We start from the raw sequence: 22,675 nt of genomic DNA, 5'->3' as shown, positions 1-22,675 counted from the left end.
GCGTAAAATTGAAGCGGGGGCACATGCCCGACCTCAACGAACCTAAGAAACAGACGAGCGTCTTGCAACTGAATTTATACCTAATAATGGCCTTTTAGAGCGCATTTGTGCAAGTTGCAGTCGTGGCCGAGCGGTTAAGGCGATAGACTAGAAATCTATTGGGGTCTCCCCGCACAAGTTCGAATCCTGTCGACTGCGTGCATACCTTTTTTGGAAGCCTGTGTGGCTTCGTGCGCATTTCTGCAGAGGAAGCAACTGTAGAATAATTAGTTTCCACGTCTCGTCGCGTAAAATTGAAGCGGGGGCACGTGCCCGACCTCAACGAACCTAAGAAGCAGACGAGCGTCTTGCAACTGAATTTATACCTAATAATGGCCTTTTAGAGCGCCTTTGTGCAAGTTGCAGTCGTGGCCGAGCGGTTAAGGCGATATACTAGAAATCTATTGGGGTCTCCCCGCACAGGTTCGAATCCTGTCGACTGCGTGCATACCTTTTTTGCAAGCCTGTGTGGCTTCGTGCGCATTCTTGCAGAGGAAGCAACTGTAGAATAATTAGTTTCCACGTCTCTTCGCGTAAAATTGAAGCGGGGGCACGTGCCCGACCTCAACGAACCTAAGAAGCAGACGAGCGTCTTGCAACTGAATTTATATCTAATAATGGCCTTTTAGAGCGCCTTTGTGCAAGTTGCAGTCGTGGCCGAGCGGTTAAGGCGATAGACTAGAAATCTATTGGGGTCTCCCCGCACAGGTTCGAATCCTGTCGACTGCGTGCATACCTTCTTTGGAAGCCTGTGTGGCTTCGTGCGCATTCTTGCAGAGGAAGCAACTGTAGAATAATTAGTTTCCACGTCTCTTCGCGTAAAATTGAAGCGGGGGCACGTGCCCGACCTCAACGAACCTAAGAAGCAGACGAGTGTCTTGCAACTGAATTTATACCTAATAATGGCCTTTTAGAGCGCCTTTGTGCAAGTTGCAGTCGTGGCCGAGCGGTTAAGGCGATAGACTAGAAATCTATTGGGGTCTCCCCGCACAAGTTCGAATCCTGTCGACTGCGTGCATACCTTTTTTGGAAGCCTGTGTGGCTTCGTGCGTATTTCTGCAGAGGAAGCAACTGTAGAATAATTAGTTTCCACGTCTCGTCGCGTAAAATTGAAGCGGGGGCACGTGCCCGACCTCAACGAACCTAAGAAGCAGACGAGCGTCTTGCAACTGAATTTATACCTAATAATGGCCTTTTAGAGCGCATTTGTGCAAGTTGCAGTCGTGGCCGAGCGGTTAAGGCGATAGACTAGAAATCTATTGGGGTCTCCCCGCACAAGTTCGAATCCTGTCGACTGCGTGCATACCTTTTTTGGAAGCCTGTGTGGCTTCGTGCGTATTTCTGCAGAGGAAGCAACTGTAGAATAATTAGTTTCCACGTCTCGTCGCGTAAAATTGAAGCGGGGGCACGTGCCCGACCTCAACGAACCTAAGAAGCAGACGAGCGTCTTGCAACTGAATTTATACCTAATAATGGCCTTTTAGAGCGCCTTTGTGCAAGTTGCAGTCGTGGCCGAGCGGTTAAGGCGATAGACTAGAAATCTATTGGGGTCTCCCCGCACAGGTTCGAATCCTGTCGACTGCGTGCATACCTTTTTTGCAAGCCTGTGTGGCTTCGTGCGCGTTCTTGCAGAGGAAGCAACTGTAGAATAATTAGTTTCCACGTCTCTTCGCGTAAAATTGAAGCGGGGGCACGTGCCCGACCTCAACGAACCTAAGAAGCAGACGAGCGTCTTGCAACTGAATTTATATCTAATAATGGCCTTTTAGAGCGCCTTTGTGCAAGTTGCAGTCGTGGCCGAGCGGTTAAGGCGATAGACCAGAAATCTATTGGGGTCTCCCCGCACAGGTTCGAATCCTGTCGACTGCGTGCATACCTTCTTTGGAAGCCTGTGTGGCTTCGTGCGCATTCTTGCAGAGGAAGCAACTGTAGAATAATTAGTTTCCACGTCTCTTCGCGTAAAATTGAAGCGGGGGCACGTGCCCGACCTCAACGAACCTAAGAAGCAGACGAGTGTCTTGCAACTGAATTTATACCTAATAATGGCCTTTTAGAGCGCCTTTGTGCAAGTTGCAGTCGTGGCCGAGCGGTTAAGGCGATAGACTAGAAATCTATTGGGGTCTCCCCGCACAGGTTCGAATCCTGTCGACTGCGTGCATACCTTTTTTGGAAGCCTGTGTGGCTTCGTGCGCATTCTTGCAGAGGAAGCAACTGTAGAATAATTCGTTTCCACGTCTCTTCGCGTAAAATTGAAGCGGGGGCACGTGCCCGACCTCAACGAACCTAAGAAGCAGACGAGCGTCTTGCAACTGAATTTATACCTAATAATGGCCTTTTAAAGCGCCTTTGTGCAAGTTGCAGTCGTGGCCGAGCGGTTAAGGCGATAGACTAGAAATCTATTGGGGTCTCCCCGCACAGGTTCGAATCCTGTCGACTGCGTGCATACCTTTTTTGGAAGCCTGTGTGGCTTCGTGCGCATTTCTGCAGAGGAAGCAACTGTAGAATAATTAGTTTCCACGTCTCGTCGCGTAAAATTGAAGCGGGGGCACGTGCCCGACCTCAACGAACCTAAGAAGCAGACGAGCGTCTTGCAACTGAATTTATACCTAATAATGGCCTTTTAAAGCGCCTTTGTGCAAGTTGCAGTCGTGGCCGAGCGGTTAAGGCGATAGACTAGAAATCTATTGGGGTCTCCCCGCACAGGTTCGAATCCTGTCGACTGCGTGCATACCTTTTTTGCAAGCCTGTGTGGCTTCGTGCGCATTCTTGCAGAGGAAGCAACTGTAGAATAATTAGTTTCCACGTCTCTTCGCGTAAATTTGAAGCGGGGGCACATGCCCGACCTCAACGAACCTAAGAAACAGACGAGCGTCTTGCAACTGAATTTATACCTAATAATGGCCTTTTAGAGCACCTTGTTGTAAGTTGCAGTCGTGGCCGAGCGGTTAAGGCGATAGACTAGAAATCTATTGGGGTCTCCCCGCACAGGTTCGAATCCTGTCGACTGCGTGCATACCTTTTTTGGAAGCCTGTGTGGCTTCGTGCGCATTCTTGCAGAGGAAGCAACTGTAGAATAATTAGTTTCCACGTCTCTTCGCGCAAAATTGAAGCGGGGGCACATACCCGACCTCAACGAACCTAAGAAGCAGACGAGCGTCTTGCAACTGAATTTATACCTAATAATGGCCTTTTAGAGCGCCATTGTGCAAGTTGCAGTCGTGGCCGAGCGGTTAAGGCGATAGACTAGAAATCTATTGGGGTCTCCGCGCACAGGTTCGAATCCTGTCGACTGCGTGCATACCTTTTTTGCAAGCCTGTGTGGCTTCGTGCGCATTTTTGCAGAGGAAGCAACTGTAGAATAATTAGTTTCCACGTCTCTTCGCGTAAAATTGAAGCGGGGGCACGTGCCCGACCTCAACGAACCTAAGAAGCAGACGAGCGTCTTGCAACTGAATTTATACCTAATAATGGCCTTTTAGAGCGCCTTTGTGCAAGTTGCAGTCGTGGCCGAGCGGTTAAGGCGATAGACTAGAAATCTATTGGGGTCTCCCCGCAAAGGTTCGAATCCTGTCGACTGCGTGCATACCTTTTTTGCAAGCCTGTGTGGCTTCGTGCGCATTCTTGCAGAGGAAGCAACTGTAGAATAATTAGTTTCCACGTCTCTTCGCGTAAAATTGAAGCGGGGGCACATGCCCGACCTCAACGAACCTAAGAAACAGACGAGCGTCTTGCAACTGAATTTATACCTAATAATGGCCTTTTAGAGCGCATTTGTGCAAGTTGCAGTCGTGGCCGAGCGGTTAAGGCGATAGACTAGAAATCTATTGGGGTCTCCCCGCACAAGTTCGAATCCTGTCGACTGCGTGCATACCTTTTTTGGAAGCCTGTGTGGCTTCGTGCGCATTTCTGCAGAGGAAGCAACTGTAGAATAATTAGTTTCCACGTCTCGTCGCGTAAAATTGAAGCGGGGGCACGTGCCCGACCTCAACGAACCTAAGAAGCAGACGAGCGTCTTGCAACTGAATTTATACCTAATAATGGCCTTTTAGAGCGCATTTGTGCAAGTTGCAGTCGTGGCCGAGCGGTTAAGGCGATAGACTAGAAATCTATTGGGGTCTCCCCGCACAGGTTCGAATCCTGTCGACTGCGTGCATACCTTTTTTGCAAGCCTGTGTGGCTTCGTGCGCATTCTTGCAGAGGAAGCAACTGTAGAATAATTAGTTTCCACGTCTCTTCGCGTAAATTTGAAGCGGGGGCACGTGCCCGACCTCAACGAACCTAAGAAACAGACGAGCGTCTTGCAACTGAATTTATACCTAATAATGGCCTTTTAGAGCACCTTGTTGTAAGTTGCCGTCGTGGCCGAGCGGTTAAGGCGATAGACTAGAAATCTATTGGGGTCTCCCCGCACAGGTTCGAATCCTGTCGACTGCGTGCATACCTTTTTGGAAGCCTGTGTGGCTTCGTGCGCATTCTTGCAGAGGAAGCAACTGTAGAATAATTAGTTTCCACGTCTCTTCGCGTAAAATTGAAGCGGGGGCACATGCCCGACCTCAACGAACCTAAGAAGCAGACGAGCGTCTTGCAACTGAATTTATACCTAATAATGGCCTTTTAGAGCGCCTTTGTGCAAGTTGCAGTCGTGGCCGAGCGGTTAAGGCGATAGACTAGAAATCTATTGGGGTCTCCCCGCCCAGGTTCGAATCCTGTCGACTGCGTGCATACCTTTTTTGCAAGCCTGTGTGGCTTCGTGCGCATTTTTGCAGAGAAAGCAACTGTAGAATAATTAGTTTCCACGTCTCTTCGCGTAAAATTGAAGCGGGGGCACATGCCCGACCTCAACGAACCTAAGAAACAGACGAGCGTCTTGCAACTGAATTTATACCTAATAATGGCCTTTTAGAGCGCATTTGTGCAAGTTGCAGTCGTGGCCGAGCGGTTAAGGCGATAGACTAGAAATCTATTGGGGTCTCCCCGCACAAGTTCGAATCCTGTCGACTGCGTGCATACCTTTTTTGGAAGCCTGTGTGGCTTCGTGCGCATTTCTGCAGAGGAAGCAACTGTAGAATAATTAGTTTCCACGTCTCGTCGCGTAAAATTGAAGCGGGGGCACGTGCCCGACCTCAACGAACCTAAGAAGCAGACGAGCGTCTTGCAACTGAATTTATACCTAATAATGGCCTTTTAGAGCGCCTTTGTGCAAGTTGCAGTCGTGGCCGAGCGGTTAAGGCGATATACTAGAAATCTATTGGGGTCTCCCCGCACAGGTTCGAATCCTGTCGACTGCGTGCATACCTTTTTTGCAAGCCTGTGTGGCTTCGTGCGCATTCTTGCAGAGGAAGCAACTGTAGAATAATTAGTTTCCACGTCTCTTCGCGTAAAATTGAAGCGGGGGCACGTGCCCGACCTCAACGAACCTAAGAAGCAGACGAGCGTCTTGCAACTGAATTTATATCTAATAATGGCCTTTTAGAGCGCCTTTGTGCAAGTTGCAGTCGTGGCCGAGCGGTTAAGGCGATAGACTAGAAATCTATTGGGGTCTCTCCGCACAGGTTCGAATCCTGTCGACTGCGTGCATACCTTCTTTGGAAGCCTGTGTGGCTTCGTGCGCATTCTTGCAGAGGAAGCAACTGTAGAATAATTAGTTTCCACGTCTCTTCGCGTAAAATTGAAGCGGGGGCACGTGCCCGACCTCAACGAACCTAAGAAGCAGACGAGTGTCTTGCAACTGAATTTATACCTAATAATGGCCTTTTAGAGCGCCTTTGTGCAAGTTGCAGTCGTGGCCGAGCGGTTAAGGCGATAGACTAGAAATCTATTGGGGTCTCCCCGCACAAGTTCGAATCCTGTCGACTGCGTGCATACCTTTTTTGGAAGCCTGTGTGGCTTCGTGCGTATTTCTGCAGAGGAAGCAACTGTAGAATAATTAGTTTCCACGTCTCGTCGCGTAAAATTGAAGCGGGGGCACGTGCCCGACCTCAACGAACCTAAGAAGCAGACGAGCGTCTTGCAACTGAATTTATACCTAATAATGGCCTTTTAGAGCGCATTTGTGCAAGTTGCAGTCGTGGCCGAGCGGTTAAGGCGATAGACTAGAAATCTATTGGGGTCTCCCCGCACAAGTTCGAATCCTGTCGACTGCGTGCATACCTTTTTTGGAAGCCTGTGTGGCTTCGTGCGTATTTCTGCAGAGGAAGCAACTGTAGAATAATTAGTTTCCACGTCTCGTCGCGTAAAATTGAAGCGGGGGCACGTGCCCGACCTCAACGAACCTAAGAAGCAGACGAGCGTCTTGCAACTGAATTTATACCTAATAATGGCCTTTTAGAGCGCCTTTGTGCAAGTTGCAGTCGTGGCCGAGCGGTTAAGGCGATAGACTAGAAATCTATTGGGGTCTCCCCGCACAGGTTCGAATCCTGTCGACTGCGTGCATACCTTTTTTGCAAGCCTGTGTGGCTTCGTGCGCATTCTTGCAGAGGAAGCAACTGTAGAATAATTAGTTTCCACGTCTCTTCGCGTAAAATTGAAGCGGGGGCACGTGCCCGACCTCAACGAACCTAAGAAGCAGACGAGCGTCTTGCAACTGAATTTATATCTAATAATGGCCTTTTAGAGCGCCTTTGTGCAAGTTGCAGTCGTGGCCGAGCGGTTAAGGCGATAGACCAGAAATCTATTGGGGTCTCCCCGCACAGGTTCGAATCCTGTCGACTGCGTGCATACCTTCTTTGGAAGCCTGTGTGGCTTCGTGCGCATTCTTGCAGAGGAAGCAACTGTAGAATAATTAGTTTCCACGTCTCTTCGCGTAAAATTGAAGCGGGGGCACGTGCCCGACCTCAACGAACCTAAGAAGCAGACGAGTGTCTTGCAACTGAATTTATACCTAATAATGGCCTTTTAGAGCGCCTTTGTGCAAGTTGCAGTCGTGGCCGAGCGGTTAAGGCGATAGACTAGAAATCTATTGGGGTCTCCCCGCACAGGTTCGAATCCTGTCGACTGCGTGCATACCTTTTTTGGAAGCCTGTGTGGCTTCGTGCGCATTCTTGCAGAGGAAGCAACTGTAGAATAATTCGTTTCCACGTCTCTTCGCGTAAAATTGAAGCGGGGGCACGTGCCCGACCTCAACGAACCTAAGAAGCAGACGAGCGTCTTGCAACTGAATTTATACCTAATAATGGCCTTTTAAAGCGCCTTTGTGCAAGTTGCAGTCGTGGCCGAGCGGTTAAGGCGATAGACTAGAAATCTATTGGGGTCTCCCCGCACAGGTTCGAATCCTGTCGACTGCGTGCATACCTTTTTTGGAAGCCTGTGTGGCTTCGTGCGCATTTCTGCAGAGGAAGCAACTGTAGAATAATTAGTTTCCACGTCTCGTCGCGTAAAATTGAAGCGGGGGCACGTGCCCGACCTCAACGAACCTAAGAAGCAGACGAGCGTCTTGCAACTGAATTTATACCTAATAATGGCCTTTTAAAGCGCCTTTGTGCAAGTTGCAGTCGTGGCCGAGCGGTTAAGGCGATAGACTAGAAATCTATTGGGGTCTCCCCGCACAGGTTCGAATCCTGTCGACTGCGTGCATACCTTTTTTGCAAGCCTGTGTGGCTTCGTGCGCATTCTTGCAGAGGAAGCAACTGTAGAATAATTAGTTTCCACGTCTCTTCGCGTAAAATTGAAGCGGGGGCACATGCCCGACCTCAACGAACCTAAGAAACAGACGAGCGTCTTGCAACTGAATTTATACCTAATAATGGCCTTTTAGAGCGCATTTGTGCAAGTTGCAGTCATTCTGCTTCCGGCTCCCGAGCTGAACGGATCGCGGGATCATGGGCTCCAATGGAGCGGCATATGCGGCTGTTAGCCGCGGCAACAGGCTTTCGACGGAAGAAGATAAAGATTACCAAATAATTTTGCCTCGCCTACCTACAGGACGTATTGTTTTGAACACAGTTTTTTTGCACGGCGACGCTCGTGTTCGCCCGTTTCGTGTAGAAGATTTTCGAGACGCGCTTCAAGCTGTTGGTATGCTCTCTGGCGTCGTCGCCCTTGGAGCATACCAAATAAACCATGTATGGGCGGTGACGATGAAGACAGCCGAGGCTGCCGAAAAGGTGGCGGCCCTAAAGGAGCTGCAGGTGAAGGGGCGTCGCTGCCTGGTCATCGACCCCAAGGAACAACAGGTGAAGCTTCGTATCCACTGGCTTCTGCATGGGGTGGACGACGAAGACGTCAAGACCGCGCTGGCCTCCTTCGGCAAGGTGACGGAAGTGACCAGGGAGCGCTGGCGAGTGGATGGCGTTTCCGACAAGGGCTCGACGACCCGAGCAGTGCTGCTGCAGCTGAAGGCAGGAATTAAAGTCGACGACCTGCCCCACCAGATCCGCGTCGCCGGCGAGCTTGCGCTGGTGGTAGCCCCAGGACGTCCCATGCAGTGCCTGCGCTGCCGGGGCTCTGGCCACGTTCGTCGTGAATGCAAGGTTCCCCGTTGCTCGCGGTGCAGGCGTTTTGGACACAACGACGCGGACTGTGTGCGTTCATACGCAGTAGCCGCGGGTTCGGCGGAGAGCGAGCCGTCGACGTTAGACCATGTAATGGACGTGACCGAGGCGGAGGAAGCGGCCACGGGAGCTGGAAACGGCAAAGTGGCGGCAGAAACCGGCGCGACGACCAAGCAAGCCGAAGGAGGAAGGAATATCCCTCCCCCCAAAGAACCAGCAGCTACAGTCGAGAGCGTGAAGACGGCCCCGCAAGAAAATGAGAGCCACCAGCCAGCTACGGATGCAAAGCAGGCAGAGGCGGACGACAACGCGACCCCTGCTAGCGCCCGCGTCGAATCCATCTCGGCACCGGTCAAGAGATCCCTGCAGCACGAGGAGAAAGTCGACGGAAAGGCCGGCGGTGACTCCGAGGCACCACCCGCTAAGACGCTACCTGGAAGGCGCTCCACCCTCAAGCCTAAGCCGAACCTGGAGACTGACCGTAGGCTTACCCCGAAGCCGACCAAAGAGGAACCCGGGCGACGGCCGCCGGATGGCCACGGAGGCGTCTAGCGGTCAGCTAGACGTTAAGGTGAGCACCATGCTCCGGGCCTTCTCCCCTCCGGTTTTCACCAATAATGGCTACCAACCCGTCGCTTAGCCTCGGCACGCTAAACGTTCGAGGTCTGGCCGCCAAAAGGAAACAGAGTCAGGTTTACAGACTACTAGTGGACCACGACCTCGACGTTTTAGCCGTGCAAGAAACCAAGGTAGACGGCGAGGAGGAGACCGGGAGCATGGTGCAAAGGTTCACGTATAACTACTATACGGTAGTGAGCCACGCCTTAGGGACTTCGGCAGGGTGTGTGCTGTTCGTGAGGAAGCTCCCTGGTCTTGTTATAGATGGTTACTTCTCCTGTACTTCTGGTCGACTTGTCTTTTGTGACTTCAGCTATTGTAATGTCCAATGGCGCGTGTTTTGCATTTATGCGCCTAATACTGTGCAAGAGAGGGCAAATTTCTTTTTGAGTTTAAAGCATCATTTACATGTGCAAAAAATGATAGCCTGTGTAGGCGACTTCAACTGCGTATTGAAAGCTGAGGATAGGTCTACGCGTCGCGTGGTTTGTGACAAAAGTAGTGATATCCTGGCGCAGATCACACACGAATTCGAATTAGAAGATATCGCAGAATGTTTTCGCGGTCACGGAGACGTAAGCTACACTCACTTTCAGGGCACAAGTCACGCACGCTTAGACCGTATCTATCTTTCATATGATTTAGTTGAAAAATGCCAGTGCTACACAGTTACGGCCATATCATATTCTGACCACTGCCTGGTAAAATGCACGGTGGGCAGGAAGAAAGAACGAAACAAGTTCGTCTGGGAACTGTGGAAATTGAATGCAGAGCTGTTACGGGATGAAACTTTTAACGAAAATGTAGTGGCTGCTCTGAATTCTTTTGGAACAGACAGTTCTACGAAATTTGGTGAGGAATGGGAGTTGCTGAAGCAAAGCATTAAATTGAAGGCAATCGAAAGAAGTAGCGTACTGCGATATGAACAAAAGGCCAGAGAAAAGGATTTAACAACATTGCTAGAAAAATTTGCGAAGCTTGAATGCATGCAACCTGGCGCCTATCAACAAGATCTGCGCGCCGTTAAGAAGAAGCTCGAGGTATTCGACGAAGATCGCTTCCGAGGTGCGCTAGTGCGCGCCAGAGCAGAAAGGCTATCATGCGGGGAAACGCCAACGAAAAGAGCACTGGGGTTAGAAAAAAAGCACTCGAGACGTAAGCAGATTGAGGCTATCGAATATGAAGGGGTGGTATTAACGGATAACAATAATATAGGGCGTGCTTTCTTTGAGCATTACAAAGAACTTTTTACATTCAGGCCTGTCAACATGCACGATTTCAAGAAATTATTTTTGCAACGAATCCCACAGCTGTCGAGTGAGGTTAAAGAAACCTTAGAACGACCATTAACAGAACATGAAGTGATGAAAGCCATCGAAGACCTGAATCCTGGGAAGTCGCCAGGTCCAGACGGTCTTTGTGCCGCATGGTACAAATCGTTCAAAAGCCACCTAGCTCCTATCTTAACAGCAGTTTTCAATGAAGGATATGAACTGAAAATACTTCCACCATCCTTTGGCCAGTCCCATACAGTACTAATACCGAAAACAGAAGAGACCGAAAAGCTCAAGCAACTTTCCTCCTACAGACCCATAGCGCTTACTAACTGTGACTACAAAATATTGATGAAGGTGTTGGCACGACGGGTCCAGTCAGTTATTCAGGAAGTAGTCGGCCCACACCAGACGTGTGGTATTCGTGGAAGAACCATTTTCACTAACATCCATAAAATGAAGTGTGTGCTGGAGTGTTGTGACGCCATGTGCGATGCAGTAGCCATCCTCCAGCTAGACTTGGAGAAGGCGTTTGATTGTGTTTCTCACGACATATTGCTTACCATCCTTGAACACGTTAATTTTGGCCACATAATCACTGAAAGGGTGACCATGGCGTACCGGAGCTGCTATACCAGACTTATAATTAATCAGATGTTGGGGGCCCCCATTAACGTGAAGCGCTCCGTTCGCCAGGGTTGTCCACTCAGTCCACTCCTGTTTTGTGTCTACATAGAAACGCTATGTCTGGCCATCATTGAAAATGAATGTATTAAGGGGTTTAGTCTTCAATCAGCAGAAGTGAAGCTACTGGCATACGCTGACGATGTGGCTGTGTGCTGTAAGGACAAACAAAGTGTATTGAATACTGTTAATATCGTCAAAAAGTTTGGTAACGTCACTAACAGCTACGTTAACTGGCAGAAATGTTTGGGGTTTTGGCATGGAAGATGGGCGTCTACACCAGACCACTTTTCGAACGTAAACTGGGTCACGACGCCAGTTAAGTACCTTGGAGCACCCCTTGATGCCTACAAGGACAGTAGCGAGTACTGGAAGGAGCGGACAAAACAACTAAAAGAAAAAGCCGACCGATGGAACGCCTGTTACTTGTCAATATTCGCGAGAGCTACAGCGTGCAACATGTTTCTCGTGACAAAGATCTGGTACGTAATGCAGGTACTACTGTGCTCTCGTATTAATGTGCAGAAACTGCACCGCGTGTTCGCTGTATTCGTGTGGGCATCAAGCTGGGAGCGATGTAGCCGAGATAATCTCTTCCGGCGCGTGAAGGATGGTGGTCTGGGGTTGGCGCACCTCTTCTTGCGTCAACTGGTGAATAGATTCTCCTTCTTTCGAGATACAAACGACCCATTTCTGCGCACGGTGATCCAAATGAGGCTGTCAAGATCACTTCCCGAATTCGTTGTAGGTACGGAAATAATGCCAGGACCAGTCCGTGGTTTCTTTCGGGAAATAGTTCAGAGTGTTTCCTTTTTGCGTGTTCGTTTTTCAAGTGCATATTTGTGGAGTGTAAAACGGAAAAAGTTATATCGTGATTTATGTGACAGTGTTTTGCTGGTACCTATGTACAGAGCCCCGTACAGTGGAGGCCCAGGCCTAGATGTATTGAAAAGGGTGAAGAAGATGCCAGTTCAACCAGCCACTAAATCGTTCTTTTTTAAATTACACACTGGTACTGTACCTGTTAAAATCTTCCTTGAACAACGTGGGTTCTACATGCCATGGGGAACCCACTGCCTTATATGTAAAAAAACAGAAAGCATCGATCACGTCTTCATCCACTGTTGGGAAGGGGTCTTTTTCTGGGACGTGCTACAAAGGACTCTAAAAAAGGAGCTACCTATAGATCCCCACGGAATCAGGTTTCTGCCAGTATATGACGACGAAGGTTTCCCGTACGACCTGATCATGCTTACGGGCCTCCACAGTTTATGGCGCGCAAGAATGGCGGGTTACCATTGTGACCCGGATGCCCGACCGGCGCGTCTGTACTTCTGTGAATCCATGCAACGGTATGTCGAAGTGATCAAGATGCAACAGCCTGTTCCTGAGTGGCTGTCGAGGGTTGAACCCCTTACAGCACTAAAGGAATTTTAATCCGACAACGTCGTGCCACAGTAGCGGACGGCAGCGAATGTAAATATTACTGTTCCTTGTTCCGTTTGTGTATTCATCCCTTTTTGCTTCTTTGGTCTTTGTTTATATCATTTAGGAATTTGTGTTGTGTTATGTCGAGGACTGGCAATAAAGAAAAAAAAAAAAAAAGTGCAAGTTGCAGTCGTGGCCGAGCGGTTAAGGCGTTAGACTAGAAATCTATTGGGGTCTCCCCGCACAGGTTCGAATCCTGTCGACTGCGTGCATACCTTTTTTGGAAGCCTGTGGGGCTTCGTGCGCATTTCTGCAGAGGAAGCAACTGTAGAATAATTAGTTTCCACGTCTCTTCGCGTAAAATTGAAGCGGGGGCACGTGCCCGACCTCAACGAACCTAAGAAGCAGACGAGCGTCTTGCAACTGAATTTATACCTAATAATGGCCTTTTAGAGCGCCTTTGTGCAAGTTGCAGTCGTGGCCGAGCGGTTAAGGCGATAGACTAGAAATCTATTGGGGTCTCCCCGCACAAGTTCGAATCCTGTCGACTGCGTGCATACCTTTTTTGGAAGCCTGTGTGGCTTCGTGCGCATTTCTGCAGAGGAAGCAACTGTAGAATAATTAGTTTCCACGTCTCTTCGCGTAAAATTGAAGCGGGGCCACATGCCCGACCTCAACGAACCTAAGAAACAGACGAGCGTCTTGCAACTGAATTTATACCTAATAATGGCCTTTTAGAGCACCTTGTTGTAAGTTGCAGTCGTGGCCGAGCGGTTAAGGCGATAGACTAGAAATCTATTGGGGTCTCCCCGCACAGGTTCGAATCCTGTCGACTGCGTGCACACCTTTTTTGGAAGCCTGTGTGGCTTCGTGCGCATTCTTGCAGAGGAAGCAACTGTAGAATAATTAGTTTCCACGTCTCTTCGCGCAAAATTGAAGCGGGGGCACATGCCCGACCTCAACGAACCTAAGAAGCAGACGAGCGTCTTGCAACTGAATTTATACCTAATAATGGCCTTTTAGAGCGCATTTGTGCAAGTTGCAGTCGTGGCCGAGCGGTTAAGGCGATAGACTAGGAATCTATTGGGGTCTCCCCGCACAAGTTCGAATCCTGTCGACTGCGTGCATACCTTTTTTGGAAGCCTGTGTGGCTTCGTGCGCATTTCTGCAGAGGAAGCAACTGTAGAATAATTAGTTTCCACGTCTTTTCGCGTAAAATTGAAGCGGGGGCACGTGCCCGACCTCAACGAACCTAAGAAACAGACGAGCGTCTTGCAACTGAATTTATACCTAATAATGGCCTTTTAGAGCGCATTTGTGCAAGTTGCAGTCGTGGCCGAGCGGTTAAGGCGATAGACTAGAAATCTATTGGGGTCTCCCAGCCCAGGTTCGAATCCTGTCGACTGCGTGCATACCTTTTTTGCAAGCCTGTGTGGCTTCGTGCGCATTTTTGCAGAGGAAGCAACTGTAGAATAATTAGTTTCCACGTCTCTTCGCGTAAAATTGAAGCGGGGGCACATGCCCGACCTCAACGAACCTAAGAAACAGACGAGCGTCTTGCAACTGAATTTATACCTAATAATGGCCTTTTAGAGCGCATTTGTGCAAGTTGCAGTCGTGGCCGAGCGGTTAAGGCGATAGACTAGAAATCTATTGGGGTCTCCCCGCACAAGTTCGAATCCTGTCGACTGCGTGCATACCTTTTTTGGAAGCCTGTGTGGCTTCGTGCGCATTCTTGCAGAGGAAGCAACTGTAGAATAATTAGTTTCCACGTCTCTTCGCGTAAATTTGAAGCGCGGGCACGTGCCCGACCTCAACGAACCTAAGAAGCAGACGAGCGTCTTGCAACTGAATTTATACCTAATAATGGCCTTTTAGAGCGCCTTTGTGCAAGTTGCAGTCGTGGCCGAGCGGTTAAGGCGATAGACTAGAAATCTATTGGGGTCTCCCCGCACAGGTTCGAATCCTGTCGACTGCGTGCATACCTTTTTTGCAAGCCTGTGTGGCTTCGTGCGCATTCTTGCAGAGGAAGCAACTGTAGAATAATTAGTTTCCACGTCTCTTCGCGTAAATTTGAAGCGGGGGCACGTGCCCGACCTCAACGAACCTAAGAAACCGACGAGCGTCTTGCAACTGAATTTATACCTAATAATGGCCTTTTAGAGCACCTTGTTGTAAGTTGCCGTCGTGGCCGAGCGGTTAAGGCGATAGACTAGAAATCTATTGGGGTCTCCCCGCACAGGTTCGAATCCTGTCGACTGCGTGCATACCTTTTTGGAAGCCTGTGTGGCTTCGTGCGCATTCTTGCAGAGGAAGCAACTGTAGAATAATTAGTTTCCACGTCTCTTCGCGTAAAATTGAAGCGGGGGCACATGCCCGACCTCAACGAACCTAAGAAGCAGACGAGCGTCTTGACCTGGAATTTATACCTAATAATGGCCTTTTAGAGCGCTTTTGTGCAAGTTGCAGTCGTGGCCGAGCGGTTAAGGCGATAGACTAGAAATCTATTGGGGTCTCCCCGCCCAGGTTCGAATCCTGTCGACTGCGTGCATACCTTTTTTGCAAGCCTGTGTGGCTTCGTGCGCATTTTTGCAGAGGAAGCAACTGTAGAATAATTAGTTTCCACGTCTCTTCGCGTAAAATTGAAGCGGGGGCACATGCCCGACCTCAACGAACCTAAGAAACAGACGAGCGTCTTGCAACTGAATTTATACCTAATAATGGCCTTTCAGAGCGCATTTGTGCAAGTTGCAGTCGTGGCCGAGCGGTTAAGGCGATAGACTAGAAATCTATTGGGGTCTCCCCGCACAAGTTCGAATCCTGTCGACTGCGTGCATACCTTTTTTGGAAGCCTGTGTGGCTTCGTGCGCATTTCTGCAGAGGAAGCAACTGTAGAATAATTAGTTTCCACGTCTCGTCGCGTAAAATTGAAGCGGGGGCACGTGCCCGACCTCAACGAACCTAAGAAGCAGACGAGCGTCTTGCAACTGAATTTATACCTAATAATGGCCTTTTAGAGCGCCTTTGTGCAAGTTGCAGTCGTGGCCGAGCGGTTAAGGCGATAGACTAGAAATCTATTGGGGTCTCCCCGCACAGGTTCGAATCCTGTAGACTGCGTGCATACCTTTTTTGCAAGCCTGTGTGGCTTCGTGCGCATTCTTGCAGAGGAAGCAACTGTAGAATAATTAGTTTCCACGTCTCTTCGCGTAAATTTGAAGCGGGGGCACGTGCCCGACCTCAACGAACCTAAGAAACAGACGAGCGTCTTGCAACTGAATTTATACCTAACAATGGCCTTTTAGAGCACCTTGTTGTAAGTTGCCGTCGTGGCCGAGCGGTTAAGGCGATAGACTAGAAATCTATTGGGGTCTCCCCGCACAAGTTCGAATCCTGTTGACTGCGTGCATGCTTTTTTGGAAGCCTGTGTGGCTTCGTGCGCATTTCTGCAGAGGAAGCAGCTGTAGGATAATTAGTTTCCACGTCTTTTCGCGTAAAATTGAAGCGGGGGCACGTGCCCGACCTCAACGAACCTAAGAAACAGACGAGCGTCTTGCAACTGAATTTATACCTAATAATGGCCTTTTAGAGCGCATTTGTGCAAGTTGCAGTCGTGGCCGAGCGGTTAAGGCGATAGACTAGAAATCTATTGGGGTCTCCCCGCACAAGTTCGAATCCTGTCGACTGCGTGCATACCTTTTTTGGAAGCCTGTGTGGCTTCGTGCGCATTTCTGCAGAGGAAGCAACTGTAGAATAATTAGTTTCCACGTCTCTTCGCGTAAAATTGAAGCGGGGGCACATGCCCGACCTCAACGAACCTAAGAAACAGACGAGCGTCTTGCAAATGAATTTATACCTAATAATGGCCTTTTAGAGCGCATTTGTGCAAGTTGCAGTCGTGGCCGAGCGGTTAAGGCGATAGACTAGGAATCTATTGGGGTCTCCCCGCACAAGTTCGAATCCTGTCGACTGCGTGCATACCTTTTTTGGAAGCCTGTGTGGCTTCGTGCGCATTTCTGCAGAGGAAGCAACTGTAGAATAATTAGTTTCCACGTCTTTTCGCGTAAAATTGAAGCGGGGGCACGTGCCCGACCTCAACGAACCTAAGAAACAGACGAGCGTCTTGCAACTGAATTTATACCTAATAATGGCCTTTTAGAGCGCATTTGTGCAAGTTGCAGTCGTGGCCGACATTCTGCTTCCGGCTCCCGAGCTGAACGGATCGCGGGATCATGGGCTCCAATGGAGCGGCATATGCGGCTGTTAGCCGCGGCAACAGGCTTTCGACGGAAGAAGATAAAGATTACCAAATAATTTTGCCTCGCCTACCTACAGGACGTATTGTTTTGAACACAGTTTTTTTGCACGGCGACGCTCGTGTTCGCCCGTTTCGTGTAGAAGATTTTCGAGACGCGCTTCAAGCTGTTGGTATGCTCTCTGGCGTCGTCGCCCTTGGAGCATACCAAATAAACCATGTATGGGCGGTGACGATGAAGACAGCCGAGGCTGCCGAAAAGCTGGCGGCCCTGAAGGAGCTGCAGGTGAAGGGGCGTCGCTGCCTGGTCATCGACCCCAAGGAACAACAGGTGAAGCTTCGTATCCACTGGCTTCTGCATGGGGTGGACGACGAAGACGTCAAGACCGCCCTGGCCTCCTTCGGTAAGGTGACGGAAGTGACCCGGGAGCGCTGGCGAGTGGATGGCGTTTCCGACAAGGGCTCGACGACCCGAGCAGTGCTGCTGCAGCTGAAGGCAGGAATGAAAGTCGACGACCTGCCCCACCAGATCCGCGTCGCCGGCGAGCTTGCGCTGGTGGTAGCCCCAGGACGTCCCATGCAGTGCCTGCGCTGCCGGGGCTCTGGCCACGTTCGTCGTGAATGCAAGGTTCCCCGTTGCTCGCGGTGCAGGCTTTTTGGACACAACGACGCGGACTGTGTGCGTTCATACGCAGTAGCCGCGGGTTCGGCGGAGAGCGAGCCGTCGACGTTAGACCATGTAATGGACGTGACCGAGGCGGAGGAAGCGGCCACGGGAGCTGGAAACGGCAAAGTGGCGGCAGAAACCGGCGCGACGACCAAGCAAGCCGAAGGAGGAAGGAATATCCCTCCCCCCAAAGAACCAGCAGCTACAGTCGAGAGCGTGAAGACGGCCCCGCAAGAAAATGAGAGCCACCAGCCAGCTACGGATGCAACGCAGGCAGAGGCGGACGACAACGCGACCCCTGCTAGCGCCCGCGTCGAATCCGTCTCGGCACCGGTCAAGAGATCCCTGCAGCACGAGGAGAAAGTCGACGGAAAGGCCGGCGGTGACTCCGAGGCACCACCCGCTAAGACGCTACCTGGAAGGCGCTCCACCCTCAAGCCTAAGCCGAACCTGGAGACTGACCGTAGGCTTACCCCGAAGCCGACCAAAGAGGAACCCGGGCGACGGCCGCCGGATGGCCACGGAGGCGTCTAGCGGTCAGCTAGACGTTAAGGTGAGCACCATGCTCCGGGCCTTCTCCCCTTCCGGTTTTCACCAATAATGGCTACCAACCCGTCGCTTAGCCTCGGCACGCTAAACGTTCGAGGTCTGGCCGCCAAAAGGAAACAGAGTCAGGTTTACAGACTACTAGTGGACCACGACCTCGACGTTTTAGCAGTGCAAGAAACCAAGGTAGACGGCGAGGAGGAGACCGGGAGCATGGTGCAAAGGTTCACGTATAACTACTATACTGTAGTGAGCCACGCCTTAGGGACTTCGGCAGGGTGTGTGCTGTTCGTGAGGAAGCTCCCTGGTCTTGTTATAGATGGTTACTTCTCCTGTACTTCTGGTCGACTTGTCTTTTGTGACTTCAGCTATTGTAATGTCCAATGGCACGTGTTTTGCATTTATGCGCCTAATACTGTGCAAGAGAGGGCAAATTTCTTTTTGAGTTTAAAGCATCATTTACATGTGCAAAAAATGATAGCCTGTGTAGGCGACTTCAACTGCGTATTGAAAGCTGAGGATAGGTCTACGCGTCGCGTGGTTTGTGACAAAAGTAGTGATATCCTGGCGCAGATCACACACGAATTCGAATTAGAAGATATCGCAGAATGTTTTCGCGGTCACGGAGACGTAAGCTACACTCACTTTCAGGGCACAAGTCACGCACGCTTAGACCGTATCTATCTTTCATATGATTTAGTTGAAAAATGCCAGTGCTACACAGTTACGGCCATATCATATTCTGACCACTGCCTGGTAAAATGCACGGTGGGCAGGAAGAAAGAACGAAACAAGTTCGTCTGGGAACTGTGGAAATTGAATGCAGAGCTGTTACGGGATGAAACTTTTAACGAAAATGTAGTGGCTGCTCTGAATTCTTTTGGAACAGACAGTTCTACGAAATTTGGTGAGGAATGGGAGTTGCTGAAGCAAAGCATTAAATTGAAGGCAATCGAAAGAAGTAGCGTACTGCGATATGAACAAAAGGCCAGAGAAAAGGATTTAACAACATTGCTAGAAAAATTTGCGAAGCTTGAATGCATGCAACCTGGCGCCTATCAACAAGATATGCGCGCCGTTAAGAAGAAGCTCGAGGTATTCGACGAAGATCGCTTCCGAGGTGCGCTAGTGCGCGCCAGAGCAGAAAGGCTATCATGCGGGGAAACGCCAACGAAAAGAGCACTGGGGTTAGAAAAAAAGCACTCGAGACGTAAGCAGATTGAGGCTATCGAATATGAAGGGGTGGTATTAACGGATAACAATAATATAGGGCGTGCTTTCTTTGAGCATTACAAAGAACTTTTTACATTCAGGCCTGTCAACATGCACGATTTCAAGAAATTATTTTTGCAACGAATCCCACAGCTGTCGAGTGAGGTTAAAGAAACCTTAGAACGACCATTAACAGAACATGAAGTGATGAAAGCCATCGAAGACCTGAATCCTGGGAAGTCGCCAGGTCCAGACGGTCTTTGTGCCGCATGGTACAAATCGTTCAAAAGCCACCTAGCTCCTATCTTAACAGCAGTTTTCAATGAAGCATATGAACTGAAAATACTTCCACCATCCTTTGGCCAGTCCCATACAGTACTAATACCGACAACAGAAGAGACCGAAAAGCTCAAGCAACTTTCCTCCTACAGACCCATAGCGCTTACTAACTGTGACTACAAAATATTGATGAAGGTGTTGGCACGACGGGTCCAGTCAGTTATTCAGGAAGTAGTCGGCCCACACCAGACGTGTGGTATTCGTGGAAGAACCATTCTCACTAACATCCATAAAATGAAGTGTGTGCTGGAGTGTTGTGACGCCATGTGCGATGCAGTAGCCATCCTCCAGCTAGACTTGGAGAAGGCGTTTGATTGTGTTTCTCACGACATATTGCTTACCATCCTTGAACACGTTAATTTTGGCCACATAATCACTGAAGGGGTGACCATGGCGTACCGGAGCTGCTATACCAGACTTATAATCAATCAGATGTTGGGGGCCCCCATTAACGTGAAGCGCTCCGTTCGCCAGGGTTGTCCACTCAGTCCACTCCTGTTTTGTGTCTACATAGAAACGCTATGTCTGGCCATCATTGAAAATGAACGTATTAAGGGGTTTAGTCTTCAATCAGCAGAAGTGAAGCTACTGGCATACGCTGACGATGTGGCTGTGTGCTGTAAGGACAAACAAAGTGTATTGAATACTGTTAATATCGTCAAAAAGTTTGGTAACGTCACTAACAGCTACGTTAACTGGCAGAAATGTTTGGGGTTTTGGCATGGAAGATGGGCGTCTACACCAGACCACTTTTCGAACGTAAACTGGGTCACGACGCCAGTGAAGTACCTTGGAGCACCCCTTGATGCCTACAAGGACAGTAGCGAGTACTGGAAGGAGCGGACAAAACAACTAAAAGAAAAAGCCGACCGATGGAACGCCTGTTACTTGTCAATATTCGCGAGAGCTACAGCGTGCAACATGTTTCTCGTAACAAAGATCTGGTACGTAATGCAGGTACTACAGTGCTCTCGTATTAATGTGCAGAAACTGCACCGCGTGTTCGCTGTATTCGTGTGGGCATCAAGCTGGGAGCGATGTAGCCGAGATAATCTCTTCCGGCGCGTGAAGGATGGTGGTCTGGGGTTGGCGCACCTCTTCCTGCGTCAACTGGTGAATAGATTCTCCTTCTTTCGAGATACAAACGACCCATTTCTGCGCACGGTGATCCAAATGAGGCTGTCAAGATCACTTCCCGAATTCGTTGTAGGTACGGAAATAATGCCAGGACCAGTCCGTGGTTTCTTTCGGGAAATAGTTCAGAGTGTTTCCTTTATGCGTGTTCGTTTTTCAAGTGCATATTTGTGGAGTGTAAAACGGAAAAAGTTATATCGTGATTTATGTGACAGTGTTTTGCTGGTACCTATGTACAGAGCCCCGTACAGTGGAGGCCCAGGCCTAGATGTATTGAAAAGGGTGAAGAAGATGCCAGTTCAACCAGCCACTAAATCGTTCTTTTTTAAATTACACACTGGTACTCTACCTGTTAAATTCTTCCTTGAACAACGTGGGTTCTACATGCCAGGGGGAACCCACTGCCTTATATGTAAAAAAACAGAAAGCATAGATCATGTCTTCATCCACTGTTGGGAAGGGGTCTTTTTCTGGGACGTGTTACAAAGGACTCTAAAAAAGGAGCTACCTATAGATCCCCACGGAATCAGGTTTCTGCCAGTATATGACGACGAAGGTTTCCCGTACGACCTGATCATGCTTACGGGCCTCCACTGTTTATGGCGCGCAAGAATGGCGGGTTACCATTGTGACCCGGATGCCCGACCGGCGCGTCTGTACTTTTGTGAATCCATGCAACGGTATGTGGAAGTGATGAAGATGCAACAGCCTGTTCCTGAGTGGCTGTCGAGGGTTGAACCCCTTACAGCACTAAAGGAATTTTAATCCGACAACGTCGTGCCACAGTAGCGGACGGCAGCGAATGTAAATATTACTGTTCCTTGTTCCGTTTGTGTATTCATCCCTTTTTGCTTCTTTGGTCTTTGTTTATATCATTTAGGAATTTGTGTTGTGTTATGTCGAGTACTGGCAATAAAGAAAAAAAAAAAAGCAGTCGTGGCCGAGCGGTTAAGGCGATAGACTAGAAATCTATTGGGGTCTCCCCGCCCAGGTTCGAATCCTGTCGACTGCGTGCATACCTTTTTTTGCAAGCCTGTGTGGCTTCGTGCGCATTTTTGCAGAGGAAGCAACTGTAGAATAATTAGTTTCCACGTCTCTTCGCGTAAAATTGAAGCGGGGGCACATGCCCGACCTCAACGAACCTAAGAAACAGACGAGCGTCTTGCAACTGAATTTATACCTAATAATGGCCTTTTAGAGCGCATTTGTGCAAGTTGCAGTCGTGGCCGAGCGGTTAAGGCTATAGACTAGAAATCTTTTGGGGTCTCCCCGCACAAGTTCGAATCCTGTCGACTGCGTGCATACCTTTTTTGGAAGCCTGTGTGGCTTCGTCCGCATTCTTGCAGAGGAAGCAACTGTAGAATAATTAGTTTCCACGTCTCTTCGCGTAAAATTGAAGCGGGGGCACGTGCCCGACCTCAAAGAACCTAAGAAGCAGACGAGCGTCTTGCAACTGAATTTATACCTAATAATGGCCTTTTAGAGCGCCTTTGTGCAAGTTGCAGTCGTGGCCGAGCGGTTAAGGCGATAGACTAGAAATCTATTGGGGTCTCCCCGCACAGGTTCGAATCCTGTCGACTGCGTGCATACCTTTTTTGCAAGCCTGTGTGGCTTCGTGCGCATTCTTGCAGAGGAAGCAACTGTAGAATAATTAGTTTCCACGTCTCTTCGCGTAAATTTGAAGCGGGGGCACGTGCCCGACCTCAACGAACATAAGAAACAGACGAGCGTCTTGCAACTGAATTTATACCTAATAATGGCCTTTTAGAGCACCTTGTTGTAAGTTGCCGTCGTGGCCGAGCGGTTAAGGCGATAGACTAGAAATCTATTGGGGTCTCCCCGCACAGGTTCGAATCCTGTCGACTGCGTGCATACCTTTTTGGAAGCCTGTGTGGCTTCGTGCGCATTCTTGCAGAGGAAGCAACTGTAGAATAATTAGTTTCCACGTCTCTTCGCGTAAAATTGAAGCGGGGGCACATGCCCGACCTCAACG

The 22,675-nt window shown here is 49.6% G+C and overlaps 28 non-coding genes across 28 annotated transcripts; all 28 read left to right on the top strand.

Annotated features, from left to right (window-relative positions):
• The first annotated feature begins 686 nt into the window (after positions 1–686).
• Positions 687–768, top strand: TRNAS-AGA (transfer RNA serine (anticodon AGA)). The gene has a single exon. It is a non-coding gene; the product is annotated as a tRNA-Ser (tRNA).
• A 773-nt stretch (positions 769–1,541) lies between these two features.
• Positions 1,542–1,623, top strand: TRNAS-AGA (transfer RNA serine (anticodon AGA)). Its single transcript has one exon. It is a non-coding gene; the product is annotated as a tRNA-Ser (tRNA).
• A 203-nt stretch (positions 1,624–1,826) lies between these two features.
• TRNAS-AGA (transfer RNA serine (anticodon AGA)) lies at positions 1,827–1,908 on the top strand. Its single transcript has one exon. It is a non-coding gene; the product is annotated as a tRNA-Ser (tRNA).
• Positions 1,909–2,111: 203 nt separating this feature from the next.
• Positions 2,112–2,193, top strand: TRNAS-AGA (transfer RNA serine (anticodon AGA)). Its single transcript has one exon. It is a non-coding gene; the product is annotated as a tRNA-Ser (tRNA).
• A 203-nt stretch (positions 2,194–2,396) lies between these two features.
• Positions 2,397–2,478, top strand: TRNAS-AGA (transfer RNA serine (anticodon AGA)). Its single transcript has one exon. It is a non-coding gene; the product is annotated as a tRNA-Ser (tRNA).
• A 203-nt stretch (positions 2,479–2,681) lies between these two features.
• Positions 2,682–2,763, top strand: TRNAS-AGA (transfer RNA serine (anticodon AGA)). The gene has a single exon. It is a non-coding gene; the product is annotated as a tRNA-Ser (tRNA).
• A 203-nt stretch (positions 2,764–2,966) lies between these two features.
• On the top strand, positions 2,967–3,048 carry TRNAS-AGA (transfer RNA serine (anticodon AGA)). Its single transcript has one exon. It is a non-coding gene; the product is annotated as a tRNA-Ser (tRNA).
• A 203-nt stretch (positions 3,049–3,251) lies between these two features.
• On the top strand, positions 3,252–3,333 carry TRNAS-AGA (transfer RNA serine (anticodon AGA)). The gene has a single exon. It is a non-coding gene; the product is annotated as a tRNA-Ser (tRNA).
• Positions 3,334–3,536: 203 nt separating this feature from the next.
• On the top strand, positions 3,537–3,618 carry TRNAS-AGA (transfer RNA serine (anticodon AGA)). The gene has a single exon. It is a non-coding gene; the product is annotated as a tRNA-Ser (tRNA).
• A 488-nt stretch (positions 3,619–4,106) lies between these two features.
• TRNAS-AGA (transfer RNA serine (anticodon AGA)) lies at positions 4,107–4,188 on the top strand. The gene has a single exon. It is a non-coding gene; the product is annotated as a tRNA-Ser (tRNA).
• Positions 4,189–4,391: 203 nt separating this feature from the next.
• On the top strand, positions 4,392–4,473 carry TRNAS-AGA (transfer RNA serine (anticodon AGA)). Its single transcript has one exon. It is a non-coding gene; the product is annotated as a tRNA-Ser (tRNA).
• A 202-nt stretch (positions 4,474–4,675) lies between these two features.
• On the top strand, positions 4,676–4,757 carry TRNAS-AGA (transfer RNA serine (anticodon AGA)). Its single transcript has one exon. It is a non-coding gene; the product is annotated as a tRNA-Ser (tRNA).
• A 773-nt stretch (positions 4,758–5,530) lies between these two features.
• TRNAS-AGA (transfer RNA serine (anticodon AGA)) lies at positions 5,531–5,612 on the top strand. The gene has a single exon. It is a non-coding gene; the product is annotated as a tRNA-Ser (tRNA).
• A 773-nt stretch (positions 5,613–6,385) lies between these two features.
• TRNAS-AGA (transfer RNA serine (anticodon AGA)) lies at positions 6,386–6,467 on the top strand. The gene has a single exon. It is a non-coding gene; the product is annotated as a tRNA-Ser (tRNA).
• A 203-nt stretch (positions 6,468–6,670) lies between these two features.
• On the top strand, positions 6,671–6,752 carry TRNAS-AGA (transfer RNA serine (anticodon AGA)). The gene has a single exon. It is a non-coding gene; the product is annotated as a tRNA-Ser (tRNA).
• A 203-nt stretch (positions 6,753–6,955) lies between these two features.
• TRNAS-AGA (transfer RNA serine (anticodon AGA)) lies at positions 6,956–7,037 on the top strand. Its single transcript has one exon. It is a non-coding gene; the product is annotated as a tRNA-Ser (tRNA).
• Positions 7,038–7,240: 203 nt separating this feature from the next.
• Positions 7,241–7,322, top strand: TRNAS-AGA (transfer RNA serine (anticodon AGA)). The gene has a single exon. It is a non-coding gene; the product is annotated as a tRNA-Ser (tRNA).
• A 203-nt stretch (positions 7,323–7,525) lies between these two features.
• TRNAS-AGA (transfer RNA serine (anticodon AGA)) lies at positions 7,526–7,607 on the top strand. The gene has a single exon. It is a non-coding gene; the product is annotated as a tRNA-Ser (tRNA).
• A 5,111-nt stretch (positions 7,608–12,718) lies between these two features.
• TRNAS-AGA (transfer RNA serine (anticodon AGA)) lies at positions 12,719–12,800 on the top strand. Its single transcript has one exon. It is a non-coding gene; the product is annotated as a tRNA-Ser (tRNA).
• Positions 12,801–13,288: 488 nt separating this feature from the next.
• Positions 13,289–13,370, top strand: TRNAS-AGA (transfer RNA serine (anticodon AGA)). The gene has a single exon. It is a non-coding gene; the product is annotated as a tRNA-Ser (tRNA).
• A 203-nt stretch (positions 13,371–13,573) lies between these two features.
• TRNAP-AGG (transfer RNA proline (anticodon AGG)) lies at positions 13,574–13,655 on the top strand. Its single transcript has one exon. It is a non-coding gene; the product is annotated as a tRNA-Pro (tRNA).
• Positions 13,656–14,428: 773 nt separating this feature from the next.
• TRNAS-AGA (transfer RNA serine (anticodon AGA)) lies at positions 14,429–14,510 on the top strand. Its single transcript has one exon. It is a non-coding gene; the product is annotated as a tRNA-Ser (tRNA).
• A 203-nt stretch (positions 14,511–14,713) lies between these two features.
• On the top strand, positions 14,714–14,795 carry TRNAS-AGA (transfer RNA serine (anticodon AGA)). Its single transcript has one exon. It is a non-coding gene; the product is annotated as a tRNA-Ser (tRNA).
• A 202-nt stretch (positions 14,796–14,997) lies between these two features.
• On the top strand, positions 14,998–15,079 carry TRNAS-AGA (transfer RNA serine (anticodon AGA)). The gene has a single exon. It is a non-coding gene; the product is annotated as a tRNA-Ser (tRNA).
• A 1,342-nt stretch (positions 15,080–16,421) lies between these two features.
• TRNAP-AGG (transfer RNA proline (anticodon AGG)) lies at positions 16,422–16,503 on the top strand. Its single transcript has one exon. It is a non-coding gene; the product is annotated as a tRNA-Pro (tRNA).
• A 5,109-nt stretch (positions 16,504–21,612) lies between these two features.
• TRNAS-AGA (transfer RNA serine (anticodon AGA)) lies at positions 21,613–21,694 on the top strand. Its single transcript has one exon. It is a non-coding gene; the product is annotated as a tRNA-Ser (tRNA).
• Positions 21,695–22,183: 489 nt separating this feature from the next.
• On the top strand, positions 22,184–22,265 carry TRNAS-AGA (transfer RNA serine (anticodon AGA)). Its single transcript has one exon. It is a non-coding gene; the product is annotated as a tRNA-Ser (tRNA).
• A 203-nt stretch (positions 22,266–22,468) lies between these two features.
• TRNAS-AGA (transfer RNA serine (anticodon AGA)) lies at positions 22,469–22,550 on the top strand. The gene has a single exon. It is a non-coding gene; the product is annotated as a tRNA-Ser (tRNA).
• Positions 22,551–22,675: the final 125 nt, after the last annotated feature.

Source organism: Dermacentor variabilis, chromosome 1 (assembly GCF_050947875.1).
Source record: "Dermacentor variabilis isolate Ectoservices chromosome 1, ASM5094787v1, whole genome shotgun sequence".
Taxonomy (NCBI): domain Eukaryota; kingdom Metazoa; phylum Arthropoda; class Arachnida; order Ixodida; family Ixodidae; genus Dermacentor; species Dermacentor variabilis.
The sequence above is the reverse complement of the archived record's forward strand: the minus strand, read 5'-3'. Positions and strand labels throughout refer to the sequence as shown.